The sequence below is a fragment of the Lithobates pipiens genome, unplaced genomic scaffold (genome assembly GCF_037356315.1).
Source record: "Lithobates pipiens isolate NorthernLeopardFrog02 unplaced genomic scaffold, aLitPip1_a1.2 Scaffold_8, whole genome shotgun sequence".
NCBI classification, from domain to species: Eukaryota; Metazoa; Chordata; class Amphibia; order Anura; family Ranidae; genus Lithobates; species Lithobates pipiens.
In genome coordinates, this window is record NW_027507903.1 from 41618078 (window position 1) to 41633099 (window position 15022).

General features: G+C 36.0%; 1 long non-coding RNA gene across 1 annotated transcript in view; it reads right to left on the minus strand.

Annotated features, from left to right (window-relative positions):
* LOC143964300 (uncharacterized) overlaps positions 1 to 15022 on the minus strand; it is a 158521-nt gene that overhangs the window by 17774 nt on the left and 125725 nt on the right. The window contains exon 2 of the long non-coding RNA XR_013271118.1: positions 1348 to 1541. This is a non-coding gene — a long non-coding RNA (uncharacterized LOC143964300). The remainder of the gene's footprint in view (positions 1 to 1347; positions 1542 to 15022) is intronic.

Sequence of the window (15022 nt, forward strand, 5' to 3'; positions counted from 1 at the left end):
AGATCAAGATATCCAAATGATCTCCTATCCAGCAGTTACCGGTCACAGTTTTCAAAAATACTCAGTGAAATCCCAGGGATAGATCTTCCGCTCCTCCGATATTCTGGCTTCTCCTGCAATTATACTTCCGGTTCTCTCATCCAGCTGTAGAGTAGGAGGGGGAGGGGATAGGACTGGTCCAGGCTCTATAGACTTCTGCTGACCAGCATTCTCTGCTCCCCACCCGGACTCACAGGGCGGATCTCACCCTTTGATAGATGAGCAAATCATATAATTACACCTAATTGGTGCAGCCCCTTGTCTCAGAGAAGCAACAAGAAGTGAGAGAAAATCTCTAAAAAGTGAAGAGACTTACCCTCTTAGCCCTTGTACACACACGGTCGGAGAATCCGTCGGAATGTGTCCTATCGGACCGTGTTGTCGGATAATCCGACTGTGTGTGGTATGCATCGGACTGATTCCGTCAGAATATCCGTCGGACCCAATTTTCCAACTTGTTGGAAATATTTTCCGACCAACTGGTTCGATCGGACATACTCCGATCATGTGTAGAGAATTTTGATTGGACCAAGTGCCACGCATGCTCAGATCAAATTCCTACATCAAAGCTATTGGCTACTAGCCTGAACGTAGTCCCATCGTAACGAAATTACGTCATCACGTTCTGAATGATTGGATTTTTCTACAACTTAGTCTGACTGTGTGTATGCAACAGTTTCGGACAAGATCCGATGGACAAAATCCGACGGACAAAATCCTACGGATTTGGTTGTCGAAATCTCCGACCGTGTGTGCAGGGGCTTAGACAGTTGTCACTGTAACTAGGTCTCCATGGGAATACTGTAATTGTCCTCAATTCTTGTTCTGTTAATAACTGTACAAATGTGGACTTCACATCATTTTTTCTTTCTGTGATTATGGTCCCCAGCACATATCAAGAGTGTGAATCTTTCCATAGCAACAAACAAAACTTGACATGGGTTCTTACTCTTCTATAGTCTACCTAAACCTAAAAAAAAGTGTTGACAACATATGCAATGGAAGTCCTTCTCCAAGCCAAACCTAACTCACCCTGCCCCCCTTCCAGCAGTGACTGCAGCCTTCCACCTTGCTAAGAAAGTAAACACAGAACACCAGAAGCAGTGACCCTTAACTTTGAGGATTCATTTCTCCATAATGTTTGCTGCTACAGAGGTCAGTGAGGGCCTATTTAGTTTATTTACTGTTTGTTAAGAATAAGTAAATACTTTACAGCCTCCCCACCACTACGTTGAAAGCACCAGTACACTAAAGTGATACTAAAGTCTTGTTTTTTTTTGTTAGAAAACGCAAACATGTTAAACTTACCTGCTCAGTTGCAGTTGGTTTTGCACAGAACAGCCCTGGTCCTCCTCTTCTCGGGTCCCTCTTCAGCACTCCTGGCCCCTCCTTCCTGTCGAGTGCCCCCACAGCAAGCAGCTTGCTATGGGGGGCACCTGTGCCGAGCTGCAGCTTCATGTGCCCATTTTAACTCTTGCTTATCTGATTCTTCGTATGGATTTCTGCAAGAAGTGTTTGAAGATGCTATATAAATATGCAATCTAACAAATTGAACATATACATTATGGGGTTGCAGCTGTGCAGAGTAGCCAATCAGCTTCTAACTTCAGCTTGCTCAATTAAGCTTTAACAATAACTTTAGAAGCTGATCGGTTTCTATGCAGAGCTTCACCAGATTTAGTAAATCAACCTCAATATATTTCTAGATGGATAATATCTAAATTTGAAAAATATATATTATCATTGTAATACATTGTCTATAAGACTTAACTCAATCTAGCTTAAGTGGCATCAATTATATATACAGTGGAACTTTGGATTACGAGCATATTCTGTTCCAGGAGAATGCTTGTAATCCAAGGCACTCAAATATCAAAGCGACTTTCCCAATAGAAGTCAGTGGAAACTAAGATAATTTGTTCCACATTGACGTCTATTGCATGCAATATCTAATGTGGCCAGAGGTGGGTGGGGGGGCACCAAAATGACTCGTAAATACTCGGAGACCGCTTGGATGCACTCGGAAACCCTCGGAAACCCTCAGAAAAGCTTGTAAACACAGAGAACGGAGGGAATGGGAATGGAGTATTTCCAAGTGTTTCTGAGTATTTCCCAGTGTTTCCGTGTATTTCCAAATGGCACCAAGTGTCACCTGCTCCCCTACATCTCTGGCCAAATGTGGTACTGCACACCGCAGAGGATTGAATCTTGCTCGTTTTGCGAGATAACACTCACAAACCGAGTCAGGATTTAAAAAAAATAATAGCTCATATTGCAAAACGCTCGTTTCTCGCAATCCGAGGTTGCATTGTATAACTAAAATAGGGAAGACTATCTTGGTGGAGAAATTTAAAAATGACCATAAGATTAACAGGGTTTCAAAGAAAGTGTGTTTTACTTGTATCTTCTGAGTAACATATTAAAGTTGTGTTAAACCCAAAACCAAAAATCTAATATATTGCAGCTTACCAATAATTAGATATGGTGGCTGCATTAGTTTTCTTTTTTAGGGTTATTTTCCCTGTATTTTCACCAGGTGATCTGGCCAGTAACACACCTCCTGTATTAGAGGGACCCCAGTCTGGATAAAGGAGCACAAGGGGAACCTTTGGACAGCAGTATTGTTTTTTTTTCCTTTTGCGATAAAAGTTTTACATGAATAAATAAAAGTTGATCATTGTAAGCACCCCTGTCAGTGTTAAAGTATAACTGAAGGCAAAACTTTTTTTTTTAGTTTTGGATAGAGTGGAGAGGGATTAGAACACTTGTCAGTTTTTATTGCTGTCTGTGCCCCCGGTAAAGAGATTCACCCTCTCTATTTGTCCTGTTTATCATTGAAAGTAAAAGAAAAGTAAAGGCCCTTTCACACCGGCTTTCCAATCGATGGACTCTATTTTGCTCAGCGGGGGATCGATCCGCTAAGCATGCGCATGACAGGTCCATCTCCGCTCACTGTGCAGAGACAGAACTGTCAGAGCCCCGCTCTCCTCTATGGAGATCTGATGAAAACAAGCCACCTGTCCGTTTTCATCCAAACCGATCCTCCAGATGGATGGAAAATAGGGTTTCCATCCATCTGGATTTCATGGACAGGATCGGAGCGGATACCAGCGGATGTCAGCGAACATGTCATCCGCCACTCCATAGAGGTGCATGGAGTGTTCTATCAGGTCCGCGTGAAAAACCGACAAGCAGACCTAATCGAAGCGCCCGTGTGAAAGGGGCCTAAGAGTAAAAGAAAGTAAGAGTAAAAGTAGCATTAACCTCTTCAGCCCCAGAAGATTTTACCCCCTTCCTGACCAGAGCACTTTTTGCGAGTCAACGCTGCTTCGCTTTAACTGACAATTGCGCGGTCGTGCGACATTGCACCCAAGCACAATTGACGTCCTTTTTTCCCGCAAATAGAGCTTTCTTTTGGTGGTATTTGATCACCTCTGCGGTTTTTATTTTTTGCACTATAAACAAAAAAACGCAGTATTTTTTACTTTTTGCTATAATGAATATCCCCCGAAAATATATAAAAAAAACTATTTGTTTTTTTTTTCCCTCAGTTTAGGCCGATTTGGTAAAAAATTGCAATAAATGTATATTCATTGGTTTGCGCAAAAGTTATAGTGTCTACAAAATAGGGGATAGTTTTATGGCCTTTTTATTATTTTATTTTTTTTGTTTACTAGTAATAGTGATGATCTGCATTTTTTATCGGGACTGCGACATTGTGGCAGACACATCGGACAATTATGACACATTTTTGGGACCATTGTCATTAATACAGCGATCAGTGCTATAAAAATTAATACTGTAAAAATGTCACTGGCAGGGAAGGGGTTAACACTAGGGGGCGATCAAGGGGTTAATTGTGTGTGTTCTAACTGAAGGGGGGAGGGGACTGTCTAGGGGAGATGACAGATTGCTGTTCATACTCTGTATGAACACACGATCAGTCTCTTCTCCCCTCAGAGAACTAGAAAGTGTGTGTTTACCGATTCTCGGTGTGTCACCAGCGATCACGGGTGCCCAGCGGGGATCGTGACCGCCGGGCATTTGCACTGGCAGCAGGTACGCGTGCGCCCCTAGTAGCCACAGGGCGAAGCTACGTAACATAACGCAATTTCGCTCAGCCATGCCATTCTGCCACAGTAAAACTGGTCGACAAGTGATTAAAAGAAAAGTAAAAGAAAATCACAAATTTTGAGTTGTCCCCGGAAAAGTAATAGAGGGGACATCTTCCAATATGGATAGTTCTGGGGACCTTGGGGGGGGGGGGCAAGGAATTCCCCTAATTTGTAGGGATTTCCTTTCCCTTCCTGTTTGCCTATGGAACAGGAAGTGATGGGAAATCTCCCTAATGGCACACAGATGGTGAAAAAAAAATGGCAGGGGTTATTAGCCTCCCTTACTCCCTATAGAAAATGAAAAAAAAAGTTTTTCTAATCGTTCTACTTTAAATGGTTTGCCTCATCCTTGGAAACTGATGCATCTAAAAGAGAGTTTGCTCTGTGGAAAAACAACAGACTTAAGCTGGATCTCCAGGTAAAACTAAAGGTAAGAAAGCTTTAATAAAAGAAAACGAATGCAGACGGCATACCTAAGGATTTGTAAGCTGCAATATAATAAATGTGCCCTTTTGGGTTCAATGCCGCTTTAAAGTTACATGTTTTTTGTCCTTTTTAAATGATGTCTTATTATCAGTGATAATAACTTCTAATTGTTTTCAGGGAATCCTGGAGTCAATCAAATGTTTTATAACTTTAAATAATCTTTAAGTAAACTTTAAGTTACTTTAAGGACCATAGCTTTACAACTCTACAATGTATTGAAAGTGTCTTCTAGCTTTGCAGAGATTTTTAGGATTTCCTCCTAAAAATCGTTCAACTCCAAGTGAAAATGCATGCTGTAAAAGAAAGGTTAACTTTCAGCACCAAAGAAGTCTGGACAGCAGCCTTAGTGTGGACTTTATTGGGGAATGAAGAAAATTAAATATCAGATATTCATCATTAATATATTACAATAACCACGAGATAAACTATATATGTTTATCTCGTGGTTATTGTCTTTTATAGTTACATCATAATGAATTTATTTTGATATTATATTTTGTTATTTATGGCTCAAGCATAAAATGTTACCTTTCCTTTTATCATAGCAAAACCCCTTTTTCTTTTGTGAATAATGAATGGAATGTCTGTATCATTCTACCTATATTTTTGTATGTTGAATTCATTTTTGGTACCTAATTTATTTTTGCACTAAGTTTTTATATATAACTTATATAACAGTGATATATTATTTGTTTGAGTTATTGAGGATGATTGTATAGAAACATCTACATACATATTATATAGATTTTATGGGCATGCACAGTGATCTTTTCATAGGTTTCACATACTTTAGAATTTTCTATTGCTGTGTTTCATTATCAGCTTTAAACAAATGTATATTACATGTATGTACATAATAATTTACTGCTTTAAATTTCCATATCATAGACAAGAGACATCTAGCTTTTTTATTGAATGGTATATATTTCCCTGATGTAAATAAATTTAAAATAGTAGTGTTCTGTAATATGTTTTTTTTTTCCTCTGATTAAGACACACTTGCTGTGTTGCACTCCATAGTAAATCTTGTTCTCATTATAAAAAAATAAAAAAAGTATATATGTGTTTTTAATTTACATACACATGTCACAAATAAACTACACATGTCATTTGTGGTCATTGCTTTACTTTATTTGGCAATCTTTGCATATTATTAATCAGTAACAACTAGATTATCTGCTGTATTTGTGATATATGTATGAATGTATATTACATGGGACATGATTAACCATTTTTATGTTTAATCATGTTAGGAAATTTTAGATTTTTTGCTATTGTTACTTATGTGGTTTTTGTGATTATTGCTTATTTTTTTATACTGTATATATTCATATTTTACAGAGTAATAGACAATAAGCCATAGAGACTATACATAACAATTTTTTTTTATTAAAACAAAAATATAAATGTATACTATACTTGAATAATTTTTTTTATACTTTTTTATAAGTATAAATATTACAATATTACATATTACAATGTAATAATGTTACAATGTAATGTAAACAATGTAACAATATTAAATATTACAATATTACAATTTATGTATTAATTGGAATATGAGGCAGTTCATTTGCTATTTTCAGTATGTACATTTTTAAACATGCATCCCATTGACATGGTTACTTTGTTGTCAGCACCATACCTACATTTAATCAGGTACATGACTTGTGTAATTTATATATATATATATATATATATATATATATGAGCGATTAAAGCGACAAGGTGACAAGACTAGTGGTAAGTATTGTGAAAGCCAGGCTTAACAGTCAATTGGTCAATACAAGACATCAAAATGTTACTCTTTCTACTAACCAATGGCTACAGAATAAAACACATTGTTCTGGGATTATATTATTGCATTGCATTTATAATACAATCTATTGAATTGAAATAATCATTATAATATGAAATTTAGGCTATTATATGCATCTATCTCACTTCTTGTAATGCTTCCTGATAATGTGTTAGGTCAAAATGTGGGTTTTTACATTAGTAACTGCATAAAAGGTATTCTATTTATTGTTTTTTTGCATAGTAATATTGTGAATATCATTTAGAACTAATTCAATTATTACTATTGTATTTTTTTTCTCATTGTTACAAAACTAAAAGCATATTTTTTTATATTTCTACCGAAAGCAATTTTTGTTTTTTGCTTTTGTTTCTTTTTTGTAGAGCAAATGTTTTCTTCTCCAGATTAACATGTACTGTTTTTGTGTGTATTTATATATTTGTAGTTTTAAGATATGTCTGTGTACTTTACATGTCTATAAAATAAAATAATATTTATTTTTCATTGATATTCCATTTGTTTGTACACTTTTAAAAGTAATTTTTAAAGGTGTATCTTGCATGGAAATACCTATAGCAACAATAAAAGAAATTGCTTTGTTTTGATTTTTTTTTTTTACTCTAACAAAGGCTAATATTTTTCCTGGTTGTACAGATTGTATTACTTATAAACTAGAATTATTAGTTATTTCTTCACTGATAAATAAGGGATTTTGGTGTGTGTGTGTATGTATTTATGTATGTATGTATGTATGTATGTAAGTATATGATCAGTAAACAAAAATTATTTTTCTTTTTTTGATTAGCCTGTGCAATTTTTTTTTTCTAGCTTTTTAATAATATTATTTGTGTGAAGAATCGATTTTAAATGTTGCATTGTGCATCTACCTTTTTTGTGTTCATGATGTGTATGATGTTGGTAGTTAGAGCTAATTTCCATTAATATTTTTATCCTAAATTAAAAGTAATAATTTTGTAAATGCCTATATGTATTAGTACATTCTATAATATATTTAGCTTTTACTTCAAATCAATAATATTTATTTATTTATTTATTAAAGGGGAGGGAAACAATACTTTTTGTATGTTTTTAAAACTATTACTTTCTAATCTTTCTTTCATCTGTTGCTTCTATTCCTTTCTAATCGTTCTTATATCTGTTCCTTTCTCTTACAAATAATATTCTACTTACATGTAAATTATTATTTTTTTGTGGAAAGTTACTCTATTTTATCCCATTATAAATAGATATAGATGGAGAAAAGTAAATATGGGAAAATAAGTGTTTATACTACAAATGTATGAAAATGTATTGTGGGCTTAGCAGGCAGATGTATTTTATACAGACTTAGGTTGTTTTTTTTAAAAACATGCAAATCATATTTCTTTGTACTTTTGATCGTTTTTGTCAGTGTTTTGTGATTTTATTACTATTTTTATTAGAAAAATAATGAAAAAATAGTATTCTGCATATGTATTTTAAGATTCTTACTGGCTTATTGATAAGTTTTGTGATTTTGAAGGAAAATACTAGGTAAAAAAATATTGAATGTGCATTGTTTTAAATATTTTTTCTGAATTCTGCTTCACTAAGGGAGATTATAGAAACATTTCCCATAAAATGCCAACCGTTTTTTAGTGGGATTGGAAGACAACAGTCATCCACCAGTTGAACACCACACTGTGATACCTACTACATGAAACTCTGTATTTATGCTGTAATGAGCAGTACTAATTAACTGTTAATACCAAATACTTATAAGTGTTATCATTAAAAAAAACTGTATAGCTAGTCATTATGGAGTATGTAAAGTAGTAAAAATCCACTGAAAAAGCAAGAAATAATACAAACATATGCTTAGCAGAGCATAGGAAAATATAAAAAAAAGATATAAAGTTACATCATTTAATAATATGGGCGCTATTGCAATTATGACAACAAATTCGATCTTTTCAAATTCATGCCCTCTAAAAATATAATATAAATGAAATAATTAAAAACTGTTACAATAAATTTCAGGCACCATTACACATACACATAAAGAACAAAGGGGATAGGTATGGAAATTATTCTGTAAAAATAATTACAGCAACTTTGACAAAACAAAACAAGTTTTATTCTTTCAATAATTCAGGATGTAGTTAGAGATAAAAAGGAAAAATAAATCATATCACTCCCTACCCAAAGGAAAAAATAAATAATTTCACTCCTTAACCCATGACACAAATAATATATATCATAGCATAACCTAAATGTAAACCAATAGCAAAACAAAGTCTCAATACGAGACAAACTATGAATTTTCTACAATATATTTTTCAGTTCATAGTGAAAATTTTGCACAGAAATCTGGAATTGCATGGTTACAATTACCTGTGCACACACATACCAGCTTGTGCAAAGGATAGTATCTGTAGTGTCAGCAATAATCATATGCCTCAGAAACTATGACACAAACATAGGAAACACGACTGATATACAGCAGTAAAATAGTAGATGGGAATTGAGAATATGCAACTTAATGAAAGATAAAAGTTGATTGTAAGTTTCTCATACAATGCATTATATTATTGTCTTTTCAACCATGTTAGCCTATGTACTTCATTATTTATTATTAAAAACGCTGCAAATTAAAACATTTTAATGAATTCAATGGCTTAAAAACATGAATTTAATTATAATCGTATTCGATTTTGTTTTTTTATCTAATAGATCTCAAAATAACATAATTAATCTCTTGTAGGTAATTGTGTTTTTCTTTTACTGTATGTTTCGTTAAACTGCTCCTAAATGATGATGCCATTTTAAAAACGTTAAAGATGAAAAGTTTCATCTTTCATTTAAAAATTCTATTTTTTTCCTCCAGATTAAATATTGCTGCAAATAGCACATCATTCAAAACCAGTACTGATTTTGCAAAAAGTGTGAGTTTTAAACCATTCTTGTAAACACGTAGAAAACCACTAAAGGAAGTTGGTTTAATTCACACAACATATTTCTATCTCTTCCTATAACTATAGCAAAGTCAGCTTCATACAGTTGAACACATCATTTTAACTTTACATTGCATTATGTTCAAATAGCCTATTAGGTTCTCTAAACTTAAAAATGATACTAATAATAATAATAATAATGCATTCTATTCAAATACCCTATCAGGTTCCTTAAAGTGATAAAAAAAAGTCTTACTAAATCTGACTTAGTGTTGAAAATGTACTTCTTTAGTAAATAAGTCTATAGTATCAGTTAATACCATTGTTTTACAGGTATTTAGCAGGATACTGAAATCATATGTGTCCTATAGATATTTACAGGCATACCCCACTTTTAAGTACACAGTGGAATGGGGTTTATTTACTAAAGCTGGAAAGTGCAAAATCAGGCTCACTTCTGCAGAGAAACCAATGAGCTTCCAGGTTTTATTACCAAAGCTTAATTGAACAAGCTGGGGTTAGAAGCTCATTGGTTTATATGCAGAAGTGAGCCTGATTTTGCAATTTCCAGCTTTAGTAAATAAACCTCATTGTGTACATAAAAGTGGGGTATGCCTGTATTATAGTTTACCTCTAATTGTAGAAAACCTTTCTGATATAAAACATGCTTGATATAAAAAATAAATAAAAAAATGTATGTAATTTTATATAGCTAGTATTTCCTGTTTTTTTTATTATTATTATTACAGATTAGTATTTTTATTTTATTTTATTAGGAAGTGGCAATGTAGCTTTGTGTTGTGTTGAATATATATTTAAGTTTACCATTCGGTATACTGTGTGATATGATTCTCTAGATTTACTTTGTTTATCCAGTTTGTTTTGTGTCTTCATTCACATAGCCGATAGCATATAACTGTGACTGATAATTAGCACTTGTCACCATTGCATAAAGTCCCTATTATACACCCAGCCCAGCACTGCAAATGTGATCCGCCTCCTGTACCCGGCCTGCCTGAATCTCCCGTCTTTTAAGACATTTTGTTATTTTTCTTTGCTGCAATAAAAGGAACTGGGCAGATTTTACTGATGGGATAATTACAGAGTTTGTGGCAAGTGCAGGTTTTGGTATGTCTCTGTTTAAGGATTTGTTAAATCTGGAAATTGCGAAACATGAACTATTAAGTTATAAACAGCTTAGGGCGTTGGTAATATGGCCAGCATCATATAGCATACAGTAGCATATATGGCTAATTTAACATAACACTCCAGTGGTCTTATTCAAAAAGGCAAAGAGCTTTGATGCAGTAACCCAAAGCAGCTAGCAAGATTTTCCTTTATTTTCATTGCATCAGCTAAGTGGTGAATTGTGATTGCTGTCTATGCTTTAGGCGATTGTAGCCATATTAGTGCACTTGCAACAGAAGCAGTATTGTCCGTGATACTTTTTTTTATTTGCACTGACATCCAAATTTTAGATTTTTTCGGGGTGTACCCCCTTCTTCTAGGTCCAAAAGCTTGTCCTGAAAATGTGGATGTTAGTGCATATAAACAAAAAGTATCATGGACAATACTCGAATGTTTCAATTGCCTAGCTCCCAACTGTCCCTGATTTCGAAGGACTGTCCCTGATTTGCAGCGCTAAACCTTTCATCTGATTTATAAATTGCTGCATTTGTAAATTCCAAAAGCCGATATAAAGGAATAGTAAATGGTAAAAAAAGCACTTGTGGGTTTAACCAATCTTTTATTTTTTTGTACAATTCTCCTTTAACCTCCCTGGCGGTATGATTCAGTCTGGAATAAGGTGCTGAAAGCGGTACAATTATTTTGCATGGAAATCTGGCTTTTATTTTGTAGTCCTGTAATTCTTAGGAATAACGCTCTTAAATCTGTTCAAACCAGAGTCTAGCAGACATCCCGGGTATGATAAAGTTTATAATATAATAAAGAATAATACAAATTATTCAATAATGTAATCAAATCCCCCAAAAAATGAAAAAGGGACATGTTTTGGTTGCTATGGACAATCTCCAAATTCCAGGCAGTAAAAAACAGTATTTATAATATAAAAGTGTATGCAGGGCACTGCACAGACCACTAGGGACAAAGGGGGTGTGTATTTTTTAATACAGCACTGTAATCTGTAAGATTACAGTGCTGTGTGTGTTTTGTGTGTTTTTATTTTTTTGAATTTGCCGCCGTTCTCCGCTCCCGTGCGTCGTAACGCCGCAGGGAACGGAGCTCGGCGGCATTCGGCACTGTGAATCGAGCGGAGGACAGCTCGATCACACAGCGCGGCGGACATCGCTGGATCCAGGGGACAAGGTGAGTAACGCTCCCTGTGTCCTCCCTGCATCGAGCGATGCGATCCCGAGTCTGGCTCGGGGTTACCGCTCTTGTAATTAAAATCCCAACCCGAGCCAGACTCGGGATTACCGCTAGGAAGGTTAAGGGGGATGTGTCCTATGCCTGCATACTTTTGCTGACAGGTGTCCCTCATTCCCATCTCAAATAGTTGGGAGGTATGCAGTTGCAATCTATAGAATTCTGCAATTGCCCAATACATGTGTTCTTTCTACTCTCATACTGAATAAGCCCATAGATGCATATGAGCTGCACCTCCTGATTTGGACAGCTAATACGCTATGCAATGTTTATGATATTTTTCCACTAACGTGCAAATCATTCCTGAACTGGTCTAGGTCAATCTCTTATTTTATTACTCACACATACAGTACATATTCAAGATCATAATTCCCTATACACACATACACGAACAAGCACAAATATTTTTCTTGGCTTTTCAAGGTTTTCCACCTCTAGTGGAGCTCTAGCTCCAATCACCGGTCATTGCTTGCCTCCGTCAGCATGTGCTGGGAAATGTCAGAGTTGATTTGCTAAAACTAGAGTGCAAAATCTGTTGCAGCTTTGCATGGTAGCCAATCAGCTTCTAACTTCAGCTTGTTCAATTAACGATTTGCCGACCACCCGCCACAGTTGTACCGAGGCAGGTTGGCACGGCTGAGCGAATCGCCGTCATTGTACGTCGGTTCTTTAAAAATGCTGTAGCAGGCGTTCGTTGTGTCCCCGGAGTCGATGCGTGTGTCCGTCGGCCACGATGTCTGCCAGCCACCCGCGATTGCCCCTCACAGAGACAGAACGGGGATCTGTCACTGTAAACAGACAGATCCCCGTTCTGTCAGGGAAGTAGAGAGATCTGCTGTTTTTAGTAATCAGGAAAAGCTTTCTCTCTCTAATCCCTGTCAGTTCCATCCCCCCACCTCCATAGAACACTTTTAACACCTTGATCACCCCCTAGTGTTAACCCTGCCCCTGCCAGTGACATTTATACAGTAATCAGTGGCTATTTTTAGCTCTGATCACTGTATAAATGTAACTGGTCCCAAAAAAGTGTTAAAAGTGTCTGATCTGTCCACTGCTATGACACAGTCCCACTAAAAATCGCAGATCACTGCCAAAAAAAAACAATAAAAATGTCATACATCTATCCCCTATTTTTACTAATGTTGTATATATTTCTGACGATACCGTCATTGACCCTGTGTCTGTTTACCTATGTATTTCCTGATGAAGTGGTTTACCCCGTGAAACTAGTCAAACTTCTACATATGACCAAGTCACCTTTGTTTTAATTCTATTGTTACGTATTTTGTATTAATACATTTTTCGCTATTTTTACGATTGTCTTTATACTCTATTGTATACTTTTCCTACACTGTACCGAGATAATCCTCTTGCTCCTCTGCCCCTGGTGAACCCTGGTTGGGGACCAGGTTTCCAAACCTCTATTCCATTAAATTTTGGATGATGGTACAAATTGTTGCTCTAAATTTCTATATCTACTATCTTTAGAGGCCACCCATTTTCTTTTAATATCCCCTAATGTGGAAATTTGGTGTTTTATATTGTAGGCCTGCAATTCTTAGGAATAACTCTCTTAAATCTGTTCAAACAAGAGTCTAGTAGACATCCCGGGTATGATAAAGTTTATAATATAATAAAAAATGATAATAAATAATAATAACAATTATTCAATAATGTAATCAAATCCAAAAACACTGAAATTTGCTCATTTGCAGAATTGTCACTGTCATTAGATTTAGTGTTTGATGACGAATTTCCCCACAAATCGTTATCACTCAATTCTGCAAGTGATTCTAATTTATTATCGCTGTTTTCTAGTTGGTCTAAAATCACTTTTGACATAAAGGGACACTTTTTGGTTGCTATGGACAATCTCCAAATTCCAGGCAGTAAAAAACAGTATTTATAATATAAAAGTGCATGCAGGGCACTGCACAGACCACTAGACACAAAGGGGGTGTGTATTTTTTCTATACAGTACTGTAATCTGTAAGATTGTGTATTTTAACTTTTTTGAATTTGGCGCCGATCTCCGCTCCCTTGCATCGTAACGTCACAGGGAACGGAGCTCGGCAGCACTCGGGCACTGTGTGAATCGAGCGGAGGACAGCTCGCACACACAACGTGGAGGACATCGCTGGATCCAGGGGACAAGGTAAGTAACCTCTCCCTGTATCCAGCGATGCGATCCCGAGTCTGGCTCTGGGTTACCGCTCCTGGTACTGGAATTGCAGCCCGAGCCAGACTCAGGATTACTGCTAGGGAGGTTAAGGGGGCAAATCCTTCCGGGCCTTAAGTGGTTAAGCTTTGACAAAAGAAAAACCCAAAAAACTGGAAGCTGATTGGTGCACTCTCCAGTTTTAGTAACAGTGTCACTGAGGAACTAAATATCCTGATCTCAATCGCTTGTAGTAAGTAAAAATCTAATTTTGCATCCACACAGTGCATTAGAAACTCACACCCCCCATCTATGAAATTTTAAACAAATCCACAGTTAATGCCACATACAGACGATCGTAATTTCCGAAAACAAATGTTCAAGGTGAGCTTGTTGTCGGAAATTCCAAACATGTGTATGCTCCATCGGACATTTGCTGTTGTAATTTATGACAACAACTGTTTGAGAGCAGTTTCTCAAATTTTCTAACAACAGACTTTCAGAAATTCCAAGCGTGTGTACACAATTCTGACACACAAAAGTCCACGCATGCTCGGAATCAAGCAGAAGAGCCGCACTGGCTATTGAACTTAATTTTTCTCGGCTCGTCCTACGTGTTGTACGTCATCACGCTCTTGACATTCAGAATTTGTCTTACCGTGTGTATGTTAGACAAGTTTGAGCCAACATCCGTCGGAAAAAAATCCCATGGTTAGGTTGTCGGAAATTATGATCATCTGCATGCGGCATTAGAGTAACATATATCTGATTTTTTTTGAGACACTGGGGCTGATTTACTAAAGGCAAAGAAGTGGTTTACTTGACAAGCGAATTCACACTTTGCAAGGGAATTTTCCTTTAGCTTAGTGAATGTGCTAAAAATTTACTTTGTAAACAATACCCAAAAACATGCAAGAAAAATAGAAATAACAGTAAATTTGCCTGAACATGATTGGGTGAAATCAGCAGAGCTTCAACTCATTTGCTAAGCTAAGGGGATATTCCCTTGGAAAGTGAACAGCCTATTTGCCTCTAATAAATAAATCAACCCCACAGTGACATGGTGCTGCATAGATACAATCAGGGTGATTTACTAAAAGTTAAA